General features: G+C 36.9%; 1 protein-coding gene and 1 long non-coding RNA gene across 2 annotated transcripts in view; one reads left to right on the forward strand and one right to left on the reverse strand.

Moving 5' to 3' along the window:
- Positions 1–24,287, reverse strand: part of Sntg1 (syntrophin gamma 1) — a 783,297-nt gene that overhangs the window by 100,164 nt on the left and 658,846 nt on the right. The gene's annotated exons all lie outside the window — the stretch shown is intronic.
- Positions 7,109–24,287, forward strand: part of LOC104861287 — a 74,733-nt gene continuing 57,554 nt past the window's right edge. Inside the window, exons 1-2 of the long non-coding RNA XR_779946.1 lie at positions 7,109–7,278; positions 11,765–11,850. This is a non-coding gene — a long non-coding RNA (uncharacterized LOC104861287). The remainder of the gene's footprint in view (positions 7,279–11,764; positions 11,851–24,287) is intronic.

Below are 24,287 nucleotides of genomic sequence, written 5' to 3' on the forward strand. Positions count from 1 at the left end.
GTTTTTTTTTTTTTTTTTTTTTTTTTTTTTACCAGGGATTGAATTCAAGTCCTTGCGCTTACAAGGCAGGCTACCAAACCGCTGAGCTAAATCCTCGCCCCAAGGGTTTGGCTTTTTAATGGTTAAACTGTACATCTATGCTCAGGAGCTTCCTAGACATGTGCCATGGTGTGTGTTGGGGTTTCTGTGCTGGAAACTGGTCCCCAGGGTCTCGGTAGTGAGAGATGGTGGGACATCTAAGAGGTGGGATTAATGGGAGGTGATTAAGACGAGGAGGGACCACCTTCAGAAATGATAAATGCTAATCATGCAAAAGCAGGTTAGGTCTCTTGACAATGGATTATTGATCTCAAGAGTGGGTTGCTAAAATCAAATTTGGCTCTCTCAGGTTGCTGCCTCACTTCCTTCTATGGGATACTATCTGTCATGCTAAAATGCAGCATGAAGCCCTGAATCCAGGCAGCCTCTTGATCTTGAACTTCCATGCCTTCAAAGCTGTACACGTCTTCAATCTTTTTCTTTCTACCTAACCCAGTCCCAAGTATTTTGTTGACTGCAATAGAAAATGAACTAAAATATAATGTATTATATTTTATAAACTTTTAAAAATAGCATTTGATCTGTATCATCAGTAACTTTTTTATAGCATCTTTCCAAAGTAACAGACTTCTGTGAAGTTAATGGGAAGAGAATATTCTGACAAATATAGTTAGATCACCTTGCAGTTAGATAAACCTACAGGTCATGGCAATGAGATGTAATTTTATTTATTCTGAATCAGAGAATATTAATTACTATTTCTCAATTAAATTAGCATTTTTCATTTAATTCAATTTCATGAAATTCATAGCCCCTCTCTTTTTGATTCATTTACAGTGATAGAAAAAAGTTTGTACGATGTATATAATCACACAAAGGAAAGATTTAAGACTCTTAAGACTGATGTTTGAATTTGTTGTCTCTTCCAACTTGTGTAACTTGTTTCAAACTAAATATTAAGAATGATACACTGTTATTATTTAAGAAATATCATCATTGGGTATAATTTTAGCAGTTTGAACTGAGTATAGCCTTGGGAAATGCGTTCAGTTTATAACTAATAAAAATGGAATTATCAGCTCTGTCTGTGAGTTTCCTCAATCTTCTTCTCCAGGCCAAAGATTCACCTTTGCATTTATCATTTTCATGCTAAACAAGGTGAAGGGTCCTTCTCAGTTGTGCAGAAATGTCGAAAGGCATTTTTCATTTTTCATCATTGTCAAGACACATGAAATAATTGTATGGTTGAAGAGATATAAGGCATTTGAGTAAATCTTTTTATTTGGGCCAGAGAAAATAATAATTCTAAAGAAAAATATTGGTACTTTGATCTTAAAAGTACATAAAATGGGAAACAGGAATAATAAATGGAATATTATAGAAACAAGTAGAATTAAAAAGAAATACTTTCCCTATGCACATAAAATGACAGGAAGACTTTCACACATCTATCATTTAAAACTCATTAGTTTTGAAGCTTGGTCACTTTGAATGTGTTATTGTCTCAAAACTTACTACGCATATGAAACCTGTACAACACAATGATTATCTGATTTTTAATATTTTAAATTCACTTCACTTCATTATTTTCTCTTTTAAGTAGACTAGTTTCTAGAGTGCAGGTTCACAGCACAATTGAGTATAAATTTCAAGCCCTAACCTTTCCCCCACACACTTGTAGCCTGCCCTGCTTTCAACAACTCCACCAGAGGGATATTTATTTGCAATCAGTTTATTTTCTTTGGGGAACGATCTATTTAGGTATTTCATAAGTTTTTAATAAGGATATTTCTGTTCTTATTGTTGAGTTGTATGAGTACTTTGTATTTTTGGACAAAAGCAGTTTGTCAGCTATGTCTTTTGGAAATGTTTTCTCCTGGTCAGTTGCTTGTATTCTTACAATTTGACAGTGTCTTTCACAGAAAAGCTTATATTCTCACTAGTGAGCAGAGCATCAATTATTCCTTTCATACATCATTTTCAAAGATCAGTGAACTAAATTTATGTAAGTATATTTCTGTGATTTCTATTGTTTTCCATTCATCTACTTGTCTCTTCTTTCACTGATACCATGTTGTCCTAGTTATTGCTAGTGTTAGAAATATAAAGTCTGAGGCTCTCTTCCATTCCTAGTGAATCAGAAAGAAGTCATAGGGGAGCCTCCCTCTCAGTATTTTTTTTACAAATTCTCCAGATGATATTGATGCTGTCTCTATCTTAGGCTGATATTTATCCTTAAGGCAGGGACAAGATTATAAAATTTTGTTATAATCCCAACAGCTGCTAAGGCCAGGTATTAATGAGAGCAGTGTTTGTTACTTAAGACAAAAGCAACCATAATTGGAATGTTCTGGGACTTAAAAGGACAAGAGAAATGATGTGTTCTTGATAACCATGGAATCTCCAAAGATAACTATGGTGGACCAGCTTGTTGCAGAAAAACTTTATCCCCAGGGGCAATGAATAAAACAGCCAAAAACTTGAAAAGGAAAATAAAAACATTTTAGTGAGGATTACACTTTTACCAAGGCAATAGACCTAAGCAGTCAAATCCCCAGTGAAAATAAGGGCTCAAAGATGAGTCACCTTCAAGGCCACACCCTCTGCATTTCTACATGACATGATCCTTGCTTTGAAGTTGAAATAGTGAATCCAAGTAGTTTCAAAGGGATAAGTGAAACACTTCAAATCTCAGTTGCTTTCAGGAAAACTTTAGCAGGATATGTTGTAGAAGAGAAAACAAATGCACGACAGGTCATGCCTTACAACAACTGGAGTCTAGTTCAAATGCATTCAGTTCTGATTGGGGCAAGATCAATTGTACCTCTGATTTAATTTGCCAAATATAAGCAAAATTTCTCCATAGTGAAAGATAGCAACTTTCTAAGTCTCAATTTATGTCTACATATTTATATGTAATGTGCATTTGTTAATATTTCTGACCCATATAAGAAGGCAAGAGTACAATTAAGAGAACCATGAGATAAAACAGAGAAGAGAAAAGTAATCCATGCACACAGAAGAATTGAGCTTTGAAAGTATCAGATTCAGACTTTAGAACTCATTTGGTTTTGTTATTGGCACATATTTATGGGGTGCACTTAATATATTCAAATACTGGATAGCTAGCCAAAACATTACAGTTGATAAGGAGACATTACAAAGTAACAACATAAGTTTGTAGAAATGAAAATAGAATAAAAAACTATGAACTCAGTGAATAGATTTTTCAATTTTACAGACATAGTAGAAGAGAGGAATACAGCACTGAGATAAAGGGTTACTAAATTTAAAAAATCTACATTTCTGCCCCAGAACTCTTCTGGACCCAGAATTTTTTAGCCTAAGTTTAAATCTCACAATTAAAATCAGCTACTCATAATAGATATTTCTCCAGGTCACAGCTAGTGAAAATGTATGTAGAAGGCAAGAAGACAATAGCATTAGAATTATTTGCTAAAGGGCCTGGTTTGGTGGCCCCCTAACCCCATAGAAGTCTTCACCTTTCAAAATGCCAGAATTTACAGAGTTCCCATGTTGAAAGAGAGCAGGTGTGTATCCCTCAAATTACAATCCTCTTTATGCTTCACCTGGATTCTTACTCTTTCAAACAACTGTGTAAAGAGCACCTGTCCAGATGTCTGCTTTTCGCTGTATTTGCAGGAGATTTCTGGTACAACTCTGACTACACTGATGACACTTTGTGGCCAGTGTGATCACTATTGACATCACTGGTGCCTTCTCTTTGTATTTCCTGCAGAGACCTCTCACCTGGGAGCCCTTTGGGCATCCCTAGGGTTGAGCTAAGAATTTGCTCCCCTACTTTCTGATATAAACATGTATTTTCTTCTGTTTCCATTCTTCATATTCAGTGGGCACCACTCCCAGCTGTTGACTCCATTCAGCTCAAGTAGTAGGCCAGACAGTAGCTCATCATGTCCTTTGATGGTATTTAGCATCAAGGTTTCTCCCCACTCTGGATGAGGAGTAGGCCCGTTTTCACTTTCCAGTGTAGTAATCAAGCTCACTCCTTCAGTCTCTTCCAGGCAGTTTTCTCTCTTCCCAGACTCTTTGTTATGGTCAATCAACCAGGATTTGATAGATGTTCCATTGGGCAATCTTGTTCCAGAGGGACTTCCACAAGACTTATGCTGCGTTAATATTTCTCCAAGAGAAATATTAATAAAATAAATGTCCAACAGAGCTTTCAATGGAAAAGAAGTTACAAAATGAGCTACATATATCCTGACTGCCCTGGTACACTCAGAAAGATATAATCACTTTTGGTAGAAGGGCACATGGTTGACTGTGAGTTTACAAATGAACTTATTGTCATTTTTATATCGATTGTAGAAAATGATCTTTCTTTCTGCCAGCTGCTTCCCTGAAAACCACTGCTGAGCCAGCAATTACTGTTAGCAGCACAAAGCCCCTCGAATGGGGACCATGGCAATTACCCTGATTTGTCACCATAAGGAGTTAGCTATAAAGGCTTCTTTCAAGACACTGAAATTAAGCAGTTTGGGATGGTGCCAGGGCATTTTGTAAAGCAGTAATCAGCAAGGAAAAAACAGAGCAGTGTCATCAGCAGAGAGCAGGTAGACTTGGCAGTACAGCCAAGTGTGCCAGTAGGAAATAGGATGACTATTTTCTGGCAACATGCATTAGTGTTATCTAAAATATATTATTTCTCCTTAGTTGATTTTTTTCATGACACTTAAAATATTGCACTTCATTTTGATTTATGGTTAAATGTAAAATCCAAGGTCATATGCTTTATTTCCAGAAGAAATAGCAAACATAATAACACCCATGGTTCACACATATAAGGTTACCATTTTCAGACAGTTATAACCTGAACAAACAAACAAAAATATTTAATTCAAACCTCCATCACAAACACTTGGGAAACAGCCGAGAACTAAAACCCAAATACATGTTAGGTTACAAAGAAATCCTTTAAGTGAAAAAAAACAAGTAAGTAAATAAAAGAAAAGAGACAGAAGAGGGAGAAAGGGCAAGATTTTAGTTGAGATTACAATGAAATCTTTCCAAAGGGCCATCTTAATGCAATGCTAAAATCTATGAATGAGTCATATAGATATCTGAAATAAGGGTGTCAAAGCAGAGGGGAAAACAGAGGGAAGGATCGGAAAACTGGATGCCATTAGAATGCAGAGATGACTAAGGCCAGAGAAAATGGAGAATAGTGGATAATGTGATGACGTGGGTGTGGCCATAGATGTATGCAAAATTTAGGTCATTGCGTGGAATTTAGCTATTGCTTTGCATTTGGTGGCAAACCATTAAGAGATGTGCAAATAAAAGAGAAAACGATCTGGTTTGTGTTCTGACAGGATCAACATGCTAAAAGGGAAATAAGAATAGGGGCAAAAAGGCCCCTTGAGAATGCTCTCATAGCAAAGCAGGTGAGATTATGGAGGCTTGGGATCAACAGGCAGCAAGGAGGGCCTAGGAAGTGGCTAGACTCTGGGTACATTTGGAAATATAATTTTAACATGTTGAATGAAAGAAAAAGGGAAGATAAAATGGCATAGATCTTTTGACTTTTGCAACTAGAAGAAGTGAAATAGGTCATCATGAGATGGGACAGATTCAAGCAAAATTGCTTTGGAGGGAAAATTAGGAACTGTTAGATATTTAAGCACACGAGGAATTTGAAAACAAAGTGGAAATATCAAGCAATAAATTTGATTTATTGAGCTAATCCTTAAAAGAGATGTCAAATCTTGTCATGTAGAATCTTCATTCGTTTAAAGCCTTGAAACTATATGAATGTATGTGGAGTGCATATCCAATAATAATGTCCCGGTTTGATAGATGTTTCAGGAGCAGTGGAAAAGAAAAACAAGTGGAAAGAAGTTGATCAATGGCATCACATGCTATGGGGGACTCAGCTTTACATGAGACCCAAGAACTGATCATGGGATTTAGCAAAATAGTCTCTTTGTGACTTTGTTGAAGATTAAGTGCCACTGACAACTGTGAGTAAATCATTATTGGATTTGATTTAGGGGAGAAGAAGAAGTTAATCAGGGACCGTGAATAAAATCTCTTTTAATGTGGTTTGCTCTAAAAGGGAGCAAAGTGGAGGTGCTCATAACAAAGATTCAGCAGAAAGGGGAGATTGGATGCCAGGAGCAGGAAGGGAAAGGTGTGAGCAGTGCAACTGAAGGGGCGTGACAAGGGTAGCTCGAGCACAAAGTGCACTACAGCCTCAGCAAAGCACAGGTGTAGGGAGGTGGGCAGATGTGTTCAGTTCTCCTCTGCTTGCTTTAATTTTCTCAGTGAAGCAGGAGGAAAAATTCTCTTTGGAGACTGAGGATGGGGACAGAGGTGTTGGAAGTTTAAGGAGACAGCATAAATTTATTTAAAAGACAGGGAGAGAGAATGGACTAGAGAAAGACAGAATGACGAGTAGGCTGCTTTAGGAGCTTGCTTGAGATCATGAATTTAGTGTGAGACAAATCATTAAGTCTTTTGTTTTTAATTCAGCCACATGTAGCTAAATGAGGAGAGTCATAGAGGGAAAGAAAGGTAGCATTTGTTTGAGTTATTTTTTTTCCAAGTGAACTCAGACTACATGGCAGAGGATGACAATAGATTGTGGAATTTAAGCTCAATAAAGAGTATATGATGAATGAGATAACAAAAAAGGGAATACATTTTAAAAGTTGAAGATTTCATTACATTTTGAGTATTGTAATGTGTGCTACGGGGAGGCTTTGGAAGGTGTATTAATCAGGTATCTATGTGTCACAGAAAAAAATCCTTTGATAATCAACTTAAAGGGGGAAAGATATATTTTTTGCTCACAGCATTGGTTCAGGCCATTGCTAGGATTGTGACAAGGCAGAAAACCATGGTCAGAACATAATATGGAACCAATTTATGGTGATTTGGAAACAAAGAAATACAACACAAAGGCCCAGTGTCCTAGTGTCCCTGTTCCTAGGTACCCTTCTGTGACTTAACTTCCTCCTAACTAGCTCTGACCCCTTAAAGGCTCCATCACCTCCCAATAGCACCATATGCTGGTGATGAAACCTCTAGCTCATGAGCCCTTGAGGGACACTCTAGACTTAAACTATATAGCAAAAGATTCCCTCTAGAGCGGATGTTTGAGGCTTAGTTTATGATCATATCTGTACTTACTCATGATGACAATATGTACTATATGACCATGGAATGTATGCTTGAAGATCCATGAAGATCAAGGTGATAAGAACAGGTCAAAAATAGAAAAGTCAGGGTACATTGATGTGTTTTCTCTCTGTGAAAAGTGCTAAATTATCTGATTAGGAAGATTCTATAGGTGTCTGGGATAGTGGATGGTGAAACTGGATTTATGCTTGTCTTTGTGTGTGAGTATTGTAGTGGAGGGATGGAGAAAACCCTGGAGAACAGGAATATCTATCCATGACCAAGGTCACTACAAAAAAAAGACTTGGGGAATAAAATTAGATAGCATTGAGAGATCAGCAGGATCACTTCTCCACAGGAAAGCCAGGTTTCAATTAGTCCAGAAAGGTGAAAAGAATGTAGATTGCAGAATTAAAGAACAGACAGAATTTGCAGATGACTGGTCTTGTTTTTAGAAATATTTCCAACGCTAATGTATTCAGAATAGTAGAGTGGGAAGGCAAGGCAAATAGTTAAATATAAATAGAACATGCCAAATAAACTTCTCAAACAAATTGTGAAATTCAATTTTTGGTGGAGAGATTAAAATTAGCTAAAATACAAAATGACTACCCAAGAAATGTCATGATTCCATGAACAAGTAAGATCTTGAAGTGACTGGCACATGGGGGTTGTTTATTAAGGAAAAAAATATCTCAAGTTACTTCATGTAGAAAATAATAATTACAGATGGGAAATCATTGGTTAATATGTATTTATACAAGAAAAGTACACAGAATGAGTTTTGGAACAAACCAAAAGTCTTACACTTCATAATACACATAAAGATAGGATTTGCTTATTGTTGCAGATTTCAGTTTATAAATACTCAGTCTGGAAGTTTAATTGATGTATTATTTGAATATAAGTGTGTTTTTAAATATACATTATTGTGGCAGAGTCATAATTGAAATTTTTTCTTGTCAATACTCTGTATAAATCTTCCAGCAGGACATTCCAACATTATCACAGAGGATTCTGCTGGGATTGATGTTGCAAATTTTAGTACCCTAAGCAAGCATATATTTGAAATTAATATGGAAGCAATAAAGTCAAGCCATATTGCTTACAATTCATTTTAATGTTACAGCTATGGTGGGATTACATTTTATTTATCCTATATGAGTTCAGAGAAGAACAAAAAAGGTGATAAATTATACATGTGAAACATTTCAGAATGCTGTGTTAAAAATAACCACAGGAAACGAAGCAAATTACTAAAATTTCAGCTTAGCAAGGCATTTGACATAATGTCCTATTCAGGAAAAGGCCAGCAACTAAAGAACCACTGTAAAAACAAGCAAGTTACTGAAATATAGCAGCAAGTTTCTTTCTGAAAAATATATCTCTCACTGATAGATAATTTTAAATGAAATGATTAGCTTCTCCTTCTAAAGAACTTTACACTTGAACTCCAGTTAATGTATCCTGTGTTGACTTTGCATAAATAATGCATGTCCCTTAATATCAGACTGTACTTAGCACAAACTTTTATAAAATTGAATTATATAATTACCAATAGTTAAATAATTTAAAAGCTTAAAAACAGTTATAACCATTTTTCAGCATGTTTCAATTTTTAGGCATATATTATTCTTTTTGTTGGAATCTTCAGCAAAATAAATCACTGAGGGGTCTAGATAAATATAATCTGTTTGTTCGGTGACAGATCTATCTTTATAGACATCTTATATGATTTTAATGGTGCATGAAAACTGTGACCATTTTACCACACATTGTTCTAAATTCCTATTATAATTTTTAAACAAATCCTCACCGCGGTCAAAAGCATCCAAAGTGTACAACGTTAAAGTGTTCTGCTTAAAGGATCACTGACTGAGACACCGGGTACCACCACCTCTTCTAGGGTAGAACTGTGTATTCTCAAAAAATCTCAAGAATAACCCAGAAGCTCAAGAGCCATTGTAATTCCTTAGATGGAGATATCAGTATTTTCAAAAGATTTTCTATGATGATTTCCTGAGCAATTTTCTCCTACTTAGCCTCCCTCCATTTTGCGGGGAGAAAAAAATCTTAGAATTCTATTCCTTGATTTCACAATCAACAAGCATAGCAATATTGTCGAACAGTACCTTTGAATCTACTCTGATTTATAAATAATTTCAGATTTTGATACTTTATGGTGTCATCTCACTTCCTGTTACCAGTCTGTATTCCTTCCATGCCTATAAAAAAAAAGTATCATCACTTTGAACAACACAAATTTATCATACTTCTGTTGGTTAGAAATCTGAAGAATGTCCTACAAGACCAAAACCAAATATAAATTGGCTGAATTATTTTCTGAGTACTCTGGAGAAGAATTCACTTCTTTGGTTTTCCAGCTTCTTAAGGCCGTTTTTGTTCCTTATCTTGTTACTTCGTTTTCTCTACCTTCAAAGCCACAGTACAGCACTTCTGTCATACTTCTATGTCTTCTTGGCTATGTCATGCAAGTATTGATATTCATTCTCTCCCTTTCCCCTCCCCTCCCCCATTTTCCCGGCTCCTTCCCCCTCCCTCTCCCCCCTACCTCCTCTCTCCTCTATCCTCCCTCTACCTCTCCATCTCTGTATCTCTTTCCTCTCCTCAGCCTGGAAGAAATCTTTACCCTAAGGATTCATATGATTACATCACATAATCTGGATAATCCAGAATAATCTTTCCATCTCAACATTCAACATCTCAAACATAATTATACCACAAAAGTCAAGGGATATATTCCTTAGGTACCAGAGATAAAGATGTGTATATGTCTTTGGGAGTCATTAACCTATCCATCACCTAACAGGCAAAATATTTATTAAAAATAAAATTGGCTGCCTGCCTCACAAACACAAGTTTCTGAGTTCCATCCCTGGTAGGTACCAAAAAAAAAAAAAAACCAAAACTGGAAGAATCAATATGTTGAGAAAATATGCTTGAGAAATTTAAACTTTATACACGGTTGTGATTTAAAAAATATTTCATAGCTAATTATTGATTTTGGTGAATCTTTCATCTTAGAGTACTTTGATAACAAAACATGTATCAATAAATTCTTTGAAAAAATAAAGCTAATACTGATATAGTGGATCCTTAACTTATGAACTTGTTTGGTTCTTGAGTGCTGGTTGTAACTCAAGTTTGTTATAAGTCAGTACAGCTGAGATCTATATATTTACCTGACTACACATTATTGATAACAAGGAGCAGATAGGCACTGCACACTCAAATTACTTTTTCCCCCCCCCGCCAGACATAGAAACAACTGGGTTTAATTAGGTTAACTGAAGATCCATCTGATTCTTGTTACCTATAGTGTATACCCATGTAACCATCCAGATTTCAGCTGTATTGACTTCTAACCAACCCTCCCTGAGGAACTGATCAAGTTCGTAAGTCAAGGGTCCACAGAACTAGTACATAGTATAAATTAACCGCAGAATCTTTTATTATCTATTTTCCCTTCATCAATCTTATAAGACATCTAATTGTGTTAACTTGATTGAATTAAGAATATTAATAGTCATTTACTAAAACATGCACTAAAAACTGCAGTGAAATAATATTTAAGACATTAAGATCCTCAGCCTATTTCTAGACTTTTTTGGCTTTATGAATTAGGGTAAGTGTCGCGAGCCCGCAACGCAGAGCACTGTCCAGCAGTGTCTCAAACCTGAAAGAGCAGCGGGGTGGAGATGGGGCAGAGAGAAAGGAAGGACGCCAAGACAAGAGTCTGATCAAGGCGGCGTTTATTGCCGGCAAGCACCGGCCTTTTAAAGGCACATCAACAGGAAGCACCTGACTCCTACAGACAACGTCAGATCTTTAACAGGAAGCACCTGACTCCTACAGATAACATCAGATCTTTGGCTATCCGAGTTCCTCCCGTGCAGGGTCAAAAACAAGTTTAACACGTGCAGTCCTTAAAAAGGAACAAATGTTAACACATGCTAATTAGGAACATCCTGACCACACATTGTGTCAATGCCTTGATTATAAAGAAAGAAGTTATCTTTCAAATGTCGAATGCCAGTGGGCCATGACTGGCTTCCACAGGTAAGACATTCAATAAGCAGTATTTTAAGCTCCTTGAGGGGAAGGCCCATTTATTCTTAGTGAGTTAATTAGAACCTCAGAAAGGTACTTTATGGAGATAACAGAAAGGAAGTTGATTGAATTAATTAACCTTTTCAGTCTTTCTCTCCTTAAATTAGAAAAGTAAACTCAAAAATTCATAATGCTAACACTGAATTTAAAAGTTCGTACTTTTAATGAACATAATTGTATAACAAGAAATATGAATTATCTTAAGACATTGAAGCCATAAGTCAACAAAGACAAAATAATACTAAGATAATTGTAGTAAATGAAGGGGACAGATGCAAGTTGATATACAATGGGGTTTCATGTCCCATGCTTATTTGCAGATAAAGTATCAACATTTGGCTACAGCGTCTTTCCAGTGAGATTTAAGTTTAAGTTATCTGTGCACTTTCAAGGTGGGCTTTTCTAATCTTATTCCTCTAACTGTATGCAGTTGGAAACAAATCCTATGCGAGATGCTGAACAACAATGGGGAGAGAACTTGCCTACCAATCAAGAAAACCTTTCTTGGGCCATTAGGTGAGAAAAAATTATGCCTATAAATATTTGAATCATTTTACTCTTGTGAGTCTATTTTTACAGTAGTTTTCCACCCTAATTAAAACAGTGATCACCAAAATTATTTTTGTTATAATTAACTTACTTTTCTCAGGTGAATTATTAAAATTCTTTAAAACTACTAATATGATGTAATTATACACTAAGATGTAATGTTTCTTCAAAGTCTATTGTCTCACTTGTGTAAGTGATAGGAAAGGTATATTAATTCCTTATTTTCACAGTGCTCGATTCTATCTTGGTTGCTTAACCCTGCTAGGCACTGTGCAACATTTAGAGAATGAAGCAATTAATTTAAGCAATAGATACTCATTGAAGCTCTATATTATCACAAGTCACCATGTAAAATAACTGCTATTCCTACACTGATGCTTACTTATGTCCTCCTCAAATTCATGTGTTAAATCCTACTGTTGAGAGTACTACCAGGTGTGTCCTCAAGGAGGCGCTCAGATAATGAAAGTGGAACCTTCATGGAAGGGACAATGCCCTTATAAAAGAGACTCCAGGGATCTCCCTCATTTTTAAAATCATTAAAGCATTAGGATGAACATCTTTGAATAAAGAAGTAACCCTCCACTAGACAGTGAATCTGTGTTTATCTTCTTCTTGGACTTTCCAGGCTCCAAAACTTTAAGAAATAAATTTTTATTGTATATAGACATTGTGTATCATATATTTTATATAGCAGCCCAAATGGATCAAGACAATAACCATAGGGTTTTAGTAAAATCCTTAAGGATTACTTCTATTTTTAAGGAATCAGTAAATATATTAGATGGAATAAAAATGTAAAAATAATTTTGAATACAATGTCCATAGGACCTACTCTTTCATAATTTTCTATTATAAGTATATGAACCAAGAATATGGCAGATGCCACTTGATTCTGTAAGTTTACATGGCAGAGATGCAGATCCAATTACAGTCCTTAAATGGTTCATTTTAATTAAATCAAAAGGAATATTATCCTGGAGAAGCTTAATCAAGTAAGCCATTTAAAGTTGATTGGAAACAGCAGGGATACATACCTAGGGGATATAAAGAAACAAACTATCAGGTTTTGGCAAGGGCCAGGTGTTAGTAAATGGGAAGCAATCTGTAGGAGCTGAGGGCCTCAGTCCCACAATTAGAACTGGGCCTTTGAGAAAGACTCCCAGCCTCAGGTGAAGTAATAGCCCTGACCCAAACTGTAGCTGCAACCTTGTGAGACCCTGAATTGAGTACCTAGTGGAGGTAAGGCTGAACTCTTGACCAGCAGTAACTTGTGAGATAATAGCTGTGAGTCATCTAATGTGACTACATTTCTACTACTTTCCCATACTGCAGTTTGTATTACAGATTTTGACGGCGGAAGTAGAGTTTTGTTTTTGCGAGATACTTAAAATGTGAGAGCAAGTTTGGAACTAGTAAGTGGAGGCTGGAATAAGTTTTGAGGAGCACTGAAAAAAAAAAAATCCTACTGCCCTTAGGAAAAAAAGATTAACCAACCCAAACTGTTAGTACAAATGTGAACTTTAACGATTTTATCATGAGTGTTTAAAAGGATGTTAGAAACTGGAAGAAATGGAGTCCTTATATATTGGCAATAAGCTTGGTTTAATTATATTCTGCAATTATGTGAACAGCAAAAATTGTAAGGAATGTCTGGTGTGGTGACGTGTGGGCAATCAGACGGTAAGAATAAGGCCCAACTGGCCTCTTTGGTGAGCACTGAGAAGAGGGCATGCAAGTGTGCTAAACACAGCAGGGAAAAGTAAACACACCTGAAGCTAAATTGTTTGCCCAGGGAAGTAGCTTCGTGGTTTGGAGAAAGATGAATCCCGTGGGACCCCTAATTGCTTTTGCCCAAAACTGAGTGAATAAAGCCAAGGTGATTGTAGGCTGTTTCCTACAGTGATGTGCACCTATAATCCCAGCACTCTGGAGGCTAAAATAGAAAGATCACAGTGAATATGAGTCATTCTGGGCTACATGGTAAGACCTTGTCTAGAAAAACAAACCAAAACTAAAAAAGCTGTAAGGAATGAAGCTGTTTATATACCCAGAGAGGTTTCTGCATGAAGTGTTGAAGGTGCTATCTGAGGAGGAAGGGAAGGAAAAGACTTCATGAAGGACTATTAAATACAAATGAAACAGGACTGGATGACTTTTTAATATTCTCATCTTTTCTAAAGAGCAAAATATGATAAAAGGTGGAAACTTCTGAAATTTGGGCATAGAGAAAAAGCCTAGGCATGTTATTACTAAATATTTTGCAAAGATTTCAGAAAGATGAACATTTCATATACAGAATCTTTTCAAGAACTTAAAGATAAGATTCAGATCTTTTCACTCAAACAGGGAGTATGTAGGAATCTTAGAAGTATAATACTTTAGACATATCAGCAGAAGGCCAAGATAGCAGATTAGCTTCAAGATTCCCATAAAATGGTTTCGGTCTAACGAATTGTATGAGAGCCCCTAATTAAGGAAACTGTTTCCACACAGTGTTAGCACAAAATACAAGAGGGACAGAAGGGAAGCAGAATTCAAGGAGGCTAATTCTGAATTCCATCCACAGGAAGCCATCTAATAAACTACTTATTTATAAATATATGCTACATTTACAGCGAAAGAAAAGTGGCTCAGAGGGTAGAATTAAGCCACCATAAAGTAGAATAAAACTGATAGTAGTATGACCAAATCTTGACACCCAATCAAAGAAATTCTGTGTTTGCTAGATTTCAGAACTTTAAGTGATGACTTTTAAGCTTACATTCTATTCAGTGTTTCCCATTGTTGAGTGTTTGTAGTGTTGGAGGGAGATAAATTGCCAGTTTGGTTTCAGGCATCCACAGATGAACAAGAATTGGGCCCGAGAGGCTGTGGTTAGATAATTATATAGACAAATCTCATCTGTACATGCTTTATGTGACTTGCATAGTGCGATCTTGGATTTTGAGATAAGATTTGGAAAGACTTTGGAGTTTGAGCTAATACATATTATCACGTGGTGAGATTCTTGGAAAGGCTTTTTAAAAGAGTGCATATTTCACATCTGGGAAGAACATGAGTCATTAGAGACCAGATACATGGTAGGACAATGTCAAAAGCTATAGACTATAGTTATTAACTCAAAGTTTACAAATGTATATCACTGTAGTCCTATAACATTTTTAAATAATCAAATTTTAGAAGTGGAAAACTTTTATTTTTCCAGGGTTTCGGCAGAGTGTGGGGATGGAGATGGGTGTAATCATGGGAGGAGTCCTGGTGAGGACGAACTCCCCAGCATACTGACTGGTGCTTATCTGAGGGCATGCACATATTGCAAAATTGTCCAGAACTAATTACACAAGTGAACACACACATGCATACCTCACAAATGTACTCACACAATCTGTAAAACTCAAGAAACCTAAATAATGGATGGATTGAATCAATTTCAGTATCTTACTTGTGATATCATACTATAATTTCTCCAAAAATAATGCCACTGGGGCAAACTCAGTATATGGTGCACATTATTGTATTATTTCTTCAATGTAACCAGGTAAAGTTCTCAGTTAAATGTTATGTGAATCAATCATTGTCTCAGTAAAAATTTCAATAAAAAGCTCTCTGAGCAAGGCGAAGTAATCAAAATAAAAAGCTTGTTTGCAAAGCTAGAAGATGAGTTCACAGCTCTAAGACAGGAGTCAGTTTTTTGGCAGAGGACTGGGCTATGTTGTGGCCTCTGGATTCCACAGTGTGGCAGCAGTGATTTGTACCTCGATTAGTGGCTTTTGTAAAAGGGGCCTTTAATCTGCCAGCTTTAGTGTTCTGAGTGGCAGACAAAACACCGGGGCTACAGACAAACTATTAAGTGGCAAGAAAAACATAGCAAGGTTTATTAAGGGGAGTTTAGCAGTCACTAAGATAAGGGCCTTGAGTGTGTTCACTGAGAGGAGTGGCCACATCAATGCTGACTCTGCAAAGCTGCTGCTGGTGCCAGTTGGCACCTTCAGGCTGAACCACTTGTGTGACCCAATCCTGGACATTTAGGGGAACTTGTGGATATAGAGAACCACCGAGGTGCTGACTTACAGTCAGGTGGCAAGCTGAGATATAGCGTTTTTCCAAGAGAAGAAGCTGTAACTATTTCACACAAAATGAGATATTGCTGTGCCACCCAGATGTGTCACTGAACGTCCCATTTCTATCTGACCAGTGCAGCTCTTGCATCCTTCCCACATTGTTAGTAGTGGACTCTGAGCTGTCCAGCTCGAAATGACACTGGCAATTCAGAGAGTCGTCAGGTCTCCATGGGTCAGCTCAATAGCAGCAGGCAAAGTGCTGCTTTTAAAAAATGGATGTGTACCTGGTGGTTGGGTCAGGCAGGCAATGAGTCTAAAACCTCAAAGCATGCCTCTGGGTAGAGGCAGTTTCTCTTTGTCAAATCTCAACCAGCAAATCTCAGTGACCACAGCTCAAAGGGGTCATGTAGGTTGTGGAACTACAAAGCTATGAATTCTTCTGTACATGTGGCTCTTCTCAATTGAGAATATCACCTCTGACACCTTCAAGACAGGTGCAAGCATAAATTGCACCAGTTCCTGTATATACACAGGGATAGAAGTGACAACAAAAAACACTTTGAATTGGTTTGAAGGGCTTACATCAAGGTGGTATTATGTGACAGCTTCCTAAGTATCATTTGTTGAATGCAGCCACCCCATGTTCCAATAGAAACAGATAAGATGATAGCATATGTCCTTGTGTCAAAAAGGACAATACTGCTCTCAGTCCTTCCCTTGCCCAAAGATCCACAGAACACTTGGATGGTTGTGTATTAGCTCCCATACGAAAGAAGAGACATTAGAACTATACCTTTCTCACATTTCCCTTTGAGGAAGCTGAGGTCAAGTAAACCAGATAAAATTCTCACTGTTCCCATGGTTTCTATGCATGTAGCTCGGAGTCTCCCTTCTCTGATGCATACAAGTATATATCTATATCTCTGGTTTGAAAACACTCAGAATTTTATGCCGCCCTGGGACAAATTCAACTAGTTCGGGGTTAGTCTGCTAAACTGGTTAATAATCCACCTGAAAAGCAATGACATATACTCAAGGTACGATTACAGAGGCCATTCTGAAGCCTAAATTCTAGTCATCTAACTAATTTTTTCTCACAGTATGCCTCATTAATAGGCAATAGCATGGAGTATATTCTTATGCCTTGCCTTGTTGGGGTATGAGAGGATGAACGGCTGAAGCACCAGCCCCGAGTCCCAGAATGCTTGTTCTCACCGGGGCACAGGTGTCCTGAAGGTGACGCGCTGGAACCATGTCCCTTGGCTCATAAACAACTCCCTAATTCCTTCTTTGTTCCTCTTTCCAATTTACACTCCCTTTTAGTCATAGACAGTTGTTGCTTTATCTAGATGTTCTGTCTTTAGTTTGAACAATGTGTATCTGCTCCTGCCTCCTTGTGACTACTGTTAATCATTAAACCACTGTGATCATGCTTCTGTGTGTGGCTTTGAAACAAGCTAGAAAGACCCTGGGTAAAAATTAAACTTTACCATTAGCTATAAGCTTTTGGTCATTCATTGTGTCATGGTCACCTCCCTGAAACCCCTCAAGAAGGAGATGCCAACATTGCCTGGCCAAACAATTTTAAGATTATATTTGCTACTGATGTCCTTGGACTTCTCTCCATTAGCATTAGTCATTCACAAGAATTTCATTCTTCTCCTCAAAGGTCAGGTCTCTCAACATCCCAGCATCACTGCCAAAATGTTATGGGCCATGAAAGTCCATATTTTATGAATGAATAAGTTAGCCTATCACAGGTTTTTATTTATTAACTGGCAAAGACATAATATTATCTGATCAGACAAAAGGATTTTAGTAATCACAGCAGAGCAAACACCTTGAGGGTCACCATACTGTATTTGATATTCCTGCACACTTGATGGGCTGCATTACATGAGACAATTACTGAACAGAGGGACCTGAAACTTCCATAATGGGTTATAAGCATACTCCGCTTTTGCACTAATGTCAGAAATTATGTCCATCTTCCAAGATGATACACAAGATTTCCTTTTGCTCTAAAGTCAAACGCTGTAGTTTCCACTCCTATTTTCCATGTAAATGTTCTTGAATTCTCAAATGAAGTGTTTCTGCTCCCAAATAATAACAGAAATACAAAAGGCTGAAAGAGAAATATTTCCCAGTAGCAGGATAGCTTTTTTGGTGATAATCCTCTTTTATACATCCATATGGGTACTGAAAGAACTATTTCTGTAACTTCTCAGAGAAAAATATGAAATAGGCTGCAGCCGTTATTTTGAACCTTCATTTCTTTCAACTGTCATTAGTCCTATTCAATGCTAACACATCTCATAATTTTCTTTTGAAAATCAAGTCTTCCTTAACTTCATTAGACTAAAGAGTTTTATTTCCTTACTAATTTAACCAGATATTCACAACTATTCTTACATCAGAATACAACCTCTATTGACCTTCACAGATGTAACACAGACCACAGACAACCTGGCCTCTCTTCTTTGATAGTCTTTGACCTGACTTACTGCACTAAAGACCTCATGGTTGATCATAGTCTGTTTCCTGGTGCCATAATAGAAATTCCAAAATCTGGATAGTTTATAAAAAATAGAGGTATATATGAGAGGTGAGAAAATCCAAGAAATGACCCTGGCCTCTGTGCTGCTTCTGGCAAAGGCTTCATGCTGCGTCAACTCTTGGCAGAAAGTGGAGAGGCAAGTAATGCTTCTAAGCCAGCCCAGATTCTTGTTTTTCCTCATTAAATTTATTGGTACATTTTAGGTATACAGTACAGTTACATTCATCATTGGGATCTTGTACCTTTACATGACAGGTCTTGGTTCTCATTTTTCCCCTTGTCCCTGCCCTCCCTTCACCCCCTCCTCCCCTCCCTTATTTACAAAGACATTGTTTCAATGTTTGCCTTTTTTTTTTTTCCTCGTTAGTTTATTGGTACGTTTTAGGTATACAGTACAGTTACATTCATTATTGGGATCTTGTACCTTTGTACGACAGGTCTTGGTTCCCAGTTTTTCCCCTTGTCCCTGCCCTCCCTTCACACCTCCTCCCCTCCCCATTTATAAACACTTTATTTCCATTTTTTCATTTTTTCATTATTACCCTTATTACCATTCCCCTACCCTTCCCACTTTCGCTACCCCTTTGGCCCTTTTCTTCCTATTTCACATTGTCAATTATTTCATTAGGATCATATGTACTATTATAGTTTTTCACGCCACAGAAACTATTTGGTATTTATATATGTGTGACTTATTTATTTCACTTAGGAGTATATCCTCAATATGTATCCATTTTCCTATGAATGACTCTAATTTCTCATTCTTTATGGCTGAGTAGTATTCCATTTTATAGAAAAACCACATCTTCTTTATCCAGTTTCCAACTGAATGGCAAATGGGCTGTTTCCAAATTTTAGCTATTACAAACTGTGCCACTATAAACATAGTTGTGCGTATATCACTATGATATGATTATTTTAATTCTTTTGGAAAGATACCCAACTGAGGGATGGCTGGGTCAAATGGAACCTCTAGTCCCAGCTCTTTGAGGTATCTCCATATTGATTTCCTTTTGTAATATTTTTCTTTTCCCTTATTTCTTTTCCCCTACCCTGGCCATTTCCCCTACACCATTAGCCCTTTTCTTCCTCTTTTACATTATGGGTTATACAATTTGGATCTTACTTATACTTTTAGTTCTCACACCAGAGAAACTTTAGTATTTATAAATATGTGTCTTATTTGTTTCACTTAAGACTATGGCCTTGACATGCATCCATTTTCTTATGAATGATTCTAGTTTCTCATTCTTTATGGCTGAGTAATGCTCCATTTTATAGGAAAACCACATCTTATTTATGCAGTCAGCCCAGCTTTTGAATAATCCACTATCATGGTAACTTATTCATTTCCAGTGGCAGCAAAATTCTCTCCCACAATAATGATGAACAACTTCATAAAGTGGATCACTTACAACAAAATATCTCCTAAACTACCTTCATTCTTCATTCTACCATGAAACTGGGGACTAAGTTTAAGATCACCTGCTCCAAAAATAAAACTTAAATCAGAGAATCTGCCTGGATCAGTTTAACAGCTGTAGGCAAAAGGGTGCTTTAAAAAGGGTGTGTATCTGGTGATTGAGTCATAGCTCTGCTCATTTTAAATTTACAAGCATTTGCTACACCCTTTAGATTTATTTTACAGCACTCTTCTCATTGATGATTTTTCTCTTTCCTAGTTCTGATCTTCCAGGAAAATGTCCCCTTGGTCAAATGGGCTCAGAGCCCTCCCACTTAGGAACTATGCTCAGCATTACAGCTGTCACCAGCCTCATTCTGCGTCTTCCAAAGAATCGAAGGCCTCACCTGTATTATAATTTTTTCATATGACAGTCTTATTTTTTTATTGTTTATTGGTACATTTTGAGTATATAGTACAGTTATATTCATCACTGTGATCTTGCACTTTTACATGATGTATCTTTAATTCTCATTTTTTCCCACACCCCTGCCCTCCCTTAACCCCCTCCACCCTCCCCTATTTACAAAGACCTTGTTTCCATTTTTTCCTTTTCTCATATTTTTTATTTTCCCTTATTTCCTTTTCTCTACCCTTCCCAATTCCCCTACTCCTTTAGTCCTTTTCTTCCTATTTCACATTATCAATTACACAATTTGAACCTCATCTACACTATTAGTTTTTCACACCCAGAGAAACTACTCAGTATTTACACGGGAGTCCTTGCTATTTCACTTAAGATCATGGCCTCAATGTACATCCAAGTATCTAAAAATGACTCTAGTTTCTCATTCATTATGGCTGAGTAGTACTTCATTTTATAGGAAAAACACATCCTCTTTATCCAGTCTACAGGTGATGGACACTTGGGCTGCTTCCAAGTTTTAGCTATCACAAACTGTGCTCCTATAAACATGGGTGTGCATATATCACTGTGGTATGAGTCTTTTAATTCTTTTGGAAAGATACCCAGCAGAAGGATAGCTGAGTCCAATGGGACCCCTAATCCTAGGTTTTTGAGGTATCTCCATATTGATTTCCAGAATGGTTGCACCAATCTGCACTCCCACCAATGATGGAGAAGGGTTCCTTTCTCCCCACAACCCCACCAGCGTTTGTTATTGGTTGATTTCTTAGAAGCCATTCTTTCTGGAGTGAGGTTGAATCTGTGTTGTTTTGATCTGCAACTTTCCAATCACCGGTGTGTTGAACATTTTTTCATATATTTATCTGCCGCTTTTACTTGTTTGTCCAAGAAATGTCTGTTCATTTCAGATGCCCATTTTTGAATTGGGTCTTTCTATTTGGGGGGGGTCTGATTTTTTTTTTTTTTTTAGTTCTTTATATATTCTAGATAGTAAACTTTTGTCTGAGGAACAGCTAGTAAAATTTTTTCCCACATTGTACGTTATCTCTTAGTTCTATTGGTAGTTTCTTTTGCAGTGCAGAAGCTTTTTAAAAAGATGAGATACCAGTTGTTAATTCTTTGTGCTAGTTCCTGCTACTGAGGATTTGTTCATAAAGTCTTTTCCTATGTCAAAGAATATGTCAATCTTCCTTGTTTTGATTCCTAGTTGTGAATCAGCCTGTATTTAATTTATTTCATAACATTAAACTCACAGCTACATATTATTTAATATTTTAACATATTTTATGTTAGAAATAGCACACAAATACACTTTCTTAAACTAATAAAAGATAATAACAGTCATTTTACCAGATAGTACTCCAGCATCCCAACCCTATATTCTGCTTTTATTGCTCTAGTATAACTATAAATAAGCTAGCAATATTGAAATTAATAATTTTAATAATTAACAATAAACATTTTGTAGACTGTGTACTTTAACCTATTTTGAACTTCCTTTAATAGCATATCCTATGCTTGTAAAAATTAACCGCCTTAAAAAAGCAGCACATGATTTCTGTTTCAAGTAATTTTTAATTTTAATGTTTTTAATTTATTTTTTTGATACCAGGGATCGAACTCGGGTCCTTGTGCTTTCAGGGCAGGCAGTGGAACCATGGAGCTAAATCCCTGGCCCTTAACATATTTCTTAATGGCAATTCACATATTAAATCATATTGTCTGAGTTATACTTTAATAATACTAAAAAATGAGTATAGAAGTGACTGTAGAAGATATCACTTCTCAGCCTTTTGACTAATATCAAGTGAAATGTAGAAGATGTGAAATTGGTTTAGTGCCTGCATCATCCAAAACTGACAGGGAGGGAATTGTGCTCTAAGGAAAGCTTCCGCAGTGCGGGCACTAAAGATCACGGAGTCCATCCCTTAAAGCCCATGTGGGTGAATGGGTCACTTAAGCCAAGCATTCTTACTATGCTTTTCTCTGGTACTAACCACTTACACTTCTTTTTATGATCAAGGGGGATGGATTATGCAGTTTACCTAATTAAATCACACTTAAAGAAGTGAGAAAGGAAATAGAATGAAGCAGTGTCTTATTAACACATTATTCAAAAACATAACTGTTTTCACCAGTGGGCTTGTCGTATTCTTCCCTCATCTCCCTGTATAAATACAGTTATCCCCTGGATAATAAACTTCAGGTTATGGGATTCATAGTGATTGATTGTTAATTTGAGGAGGTAGGGGAAACGCTGTAAACAACCCAGAAGCATGGAAAGAATGTTGCTTGGGAAGCACTCAGAATGAATTCTGGTTTGGCTAGATTCACATTCCTGCAGTGTAACATAATCAGGATCTCAGCTGGTACGTGCGAAGAAAAAAATGTTTAAAATGTACTTGTTTCTAGGAGACAAGTGCCTGTTTCTACTACTGTGGAAAAGGAAAATGTTTTTTCTGGATTTCTGAGTGCTCTCACATACAGCCCAAGCCTCCTGGGTTAGACTGGAGCTATACACAGAAAACAAAAATTCTCAACTTGTTTCTCCTACACCGTGAGAATTAGATCTGAAGCTACCTATGCTAGGTCCTCACTCTAATCTAAACAGACTTACAAAATTTCCTCTACCTCACTAAGAGAGTCAAATAGTTACAGCCTATACCAGTTCATGAGGCTTGGCCCCAAAGGGGGTTAGGAAATTAGGATGCTCTCTCCTTGATTGCACTGTTAAATAGAGAAAGCCCAGAGCTTGGAGAAATCGTATGTCATAAAACCCAGAGACAACTGTGGTTCATCAAGCCATTGGAAAGACATACTGAAAAATTTATGCTGGGAGTGAGGACACATCCTTGTAATCCCAGGTAATCAGGAGGCTGAGGCAGGAGGATCGCAACTTCTTCATGCTAAGCCTGGGTCATTTACCAAGATCCTGCCTCAAAATAAAATAAAAATATGGAGTTCTGGTGCAACCACGTGGCAGAGTTGCATAATAAGTGCAAGGCTTTGGGTTCAATGCCTACTTTCCAAATATCTATAAATAAAGGTAGGCAAAGAGCCAGGATCCTCTGACGCTGTACGAAAAGGATGATTTGTCTATCTCTCCTTTTAGAAAAACAGTGGGGCAGTTGTCTTTCTTCTGTGCATAAATGAAGGAAAGCCACTATTCTCCCTCATTTCTTTTTTGGAGGGAATGCAATGCTCAAAATCTAGATATGCATTGAAGGACTGACACTTATGCTATCTGGACTGTAGATTCAGCTATATCAGCGAAGAGCTTTTTTCTCATGATCCAGATATCTCATAATCTTATGTTCTGCAATCTTTCTATTTATTTGCCTATCATCTACCTATCTATCTATCTATCTATCATCTATCTATCATCAAACAATTTAAGGTCTTTATGTAAAGAATTTATGCCCAGATATGCCCACGCCTTAGTGGACATCACATGAAAGTTATTTAAACATGTCCTTAGTGATACTGAGCATTTGTTGAAACTGTGAGAATAAATCCTTGCACAGGGAGTCTGTTTAGAGAGCATTGCTAATTACATTTTTGCAAGATTTTTACAGAGGATTTAATTTTAGCAACTTTAGAAAGATGTAGGTCCTGTCAGTTCCACTGATCACGTGTACCATATATTTCTTATTTGTCTCCAGTTTCAAAAATGTCAAACAGTAACTGATGCATCTTATAATCCAAAAATGTAGAGACTGACCTAGATAAGATCATTGATGAAACAACTCTGTTAAATGACAGATTTTCAATGCCTTCTATTGGAAGAAAATGCCATCTAGGATTTTCACAGCTAGAAAATAGTCAATTTCTGGCTTCAGCACTCTTAAGTATAGGCAGACTCTCTTGTTACAGGCTAATAAAGCTGTTGACTAAATGAAATCAAATGCTCATTTCTTTTTTTCCTTTCTTCTTCTTCTTCTTTTTTTTTTTTTT

The sequence above is a fragment of the Fukomys damarensis genome, unplaced genomic scaffold (assembly GCF_012274545.1).
Source record: "Fukomys damarensis isolate Sample0158 unplaced genomic scaffold, DMR_v1.0_HiC HiC_scaffold_5, whole genome shotgun sequence".
In the NCBI taxonomy this organism is placed as follows: domain Eukaryota; kingdom Metazoa; phylum Chordata; class Mammalia; order Rodentia; family Bathyergidae; genus Fukomys; species Fukomys damarensis.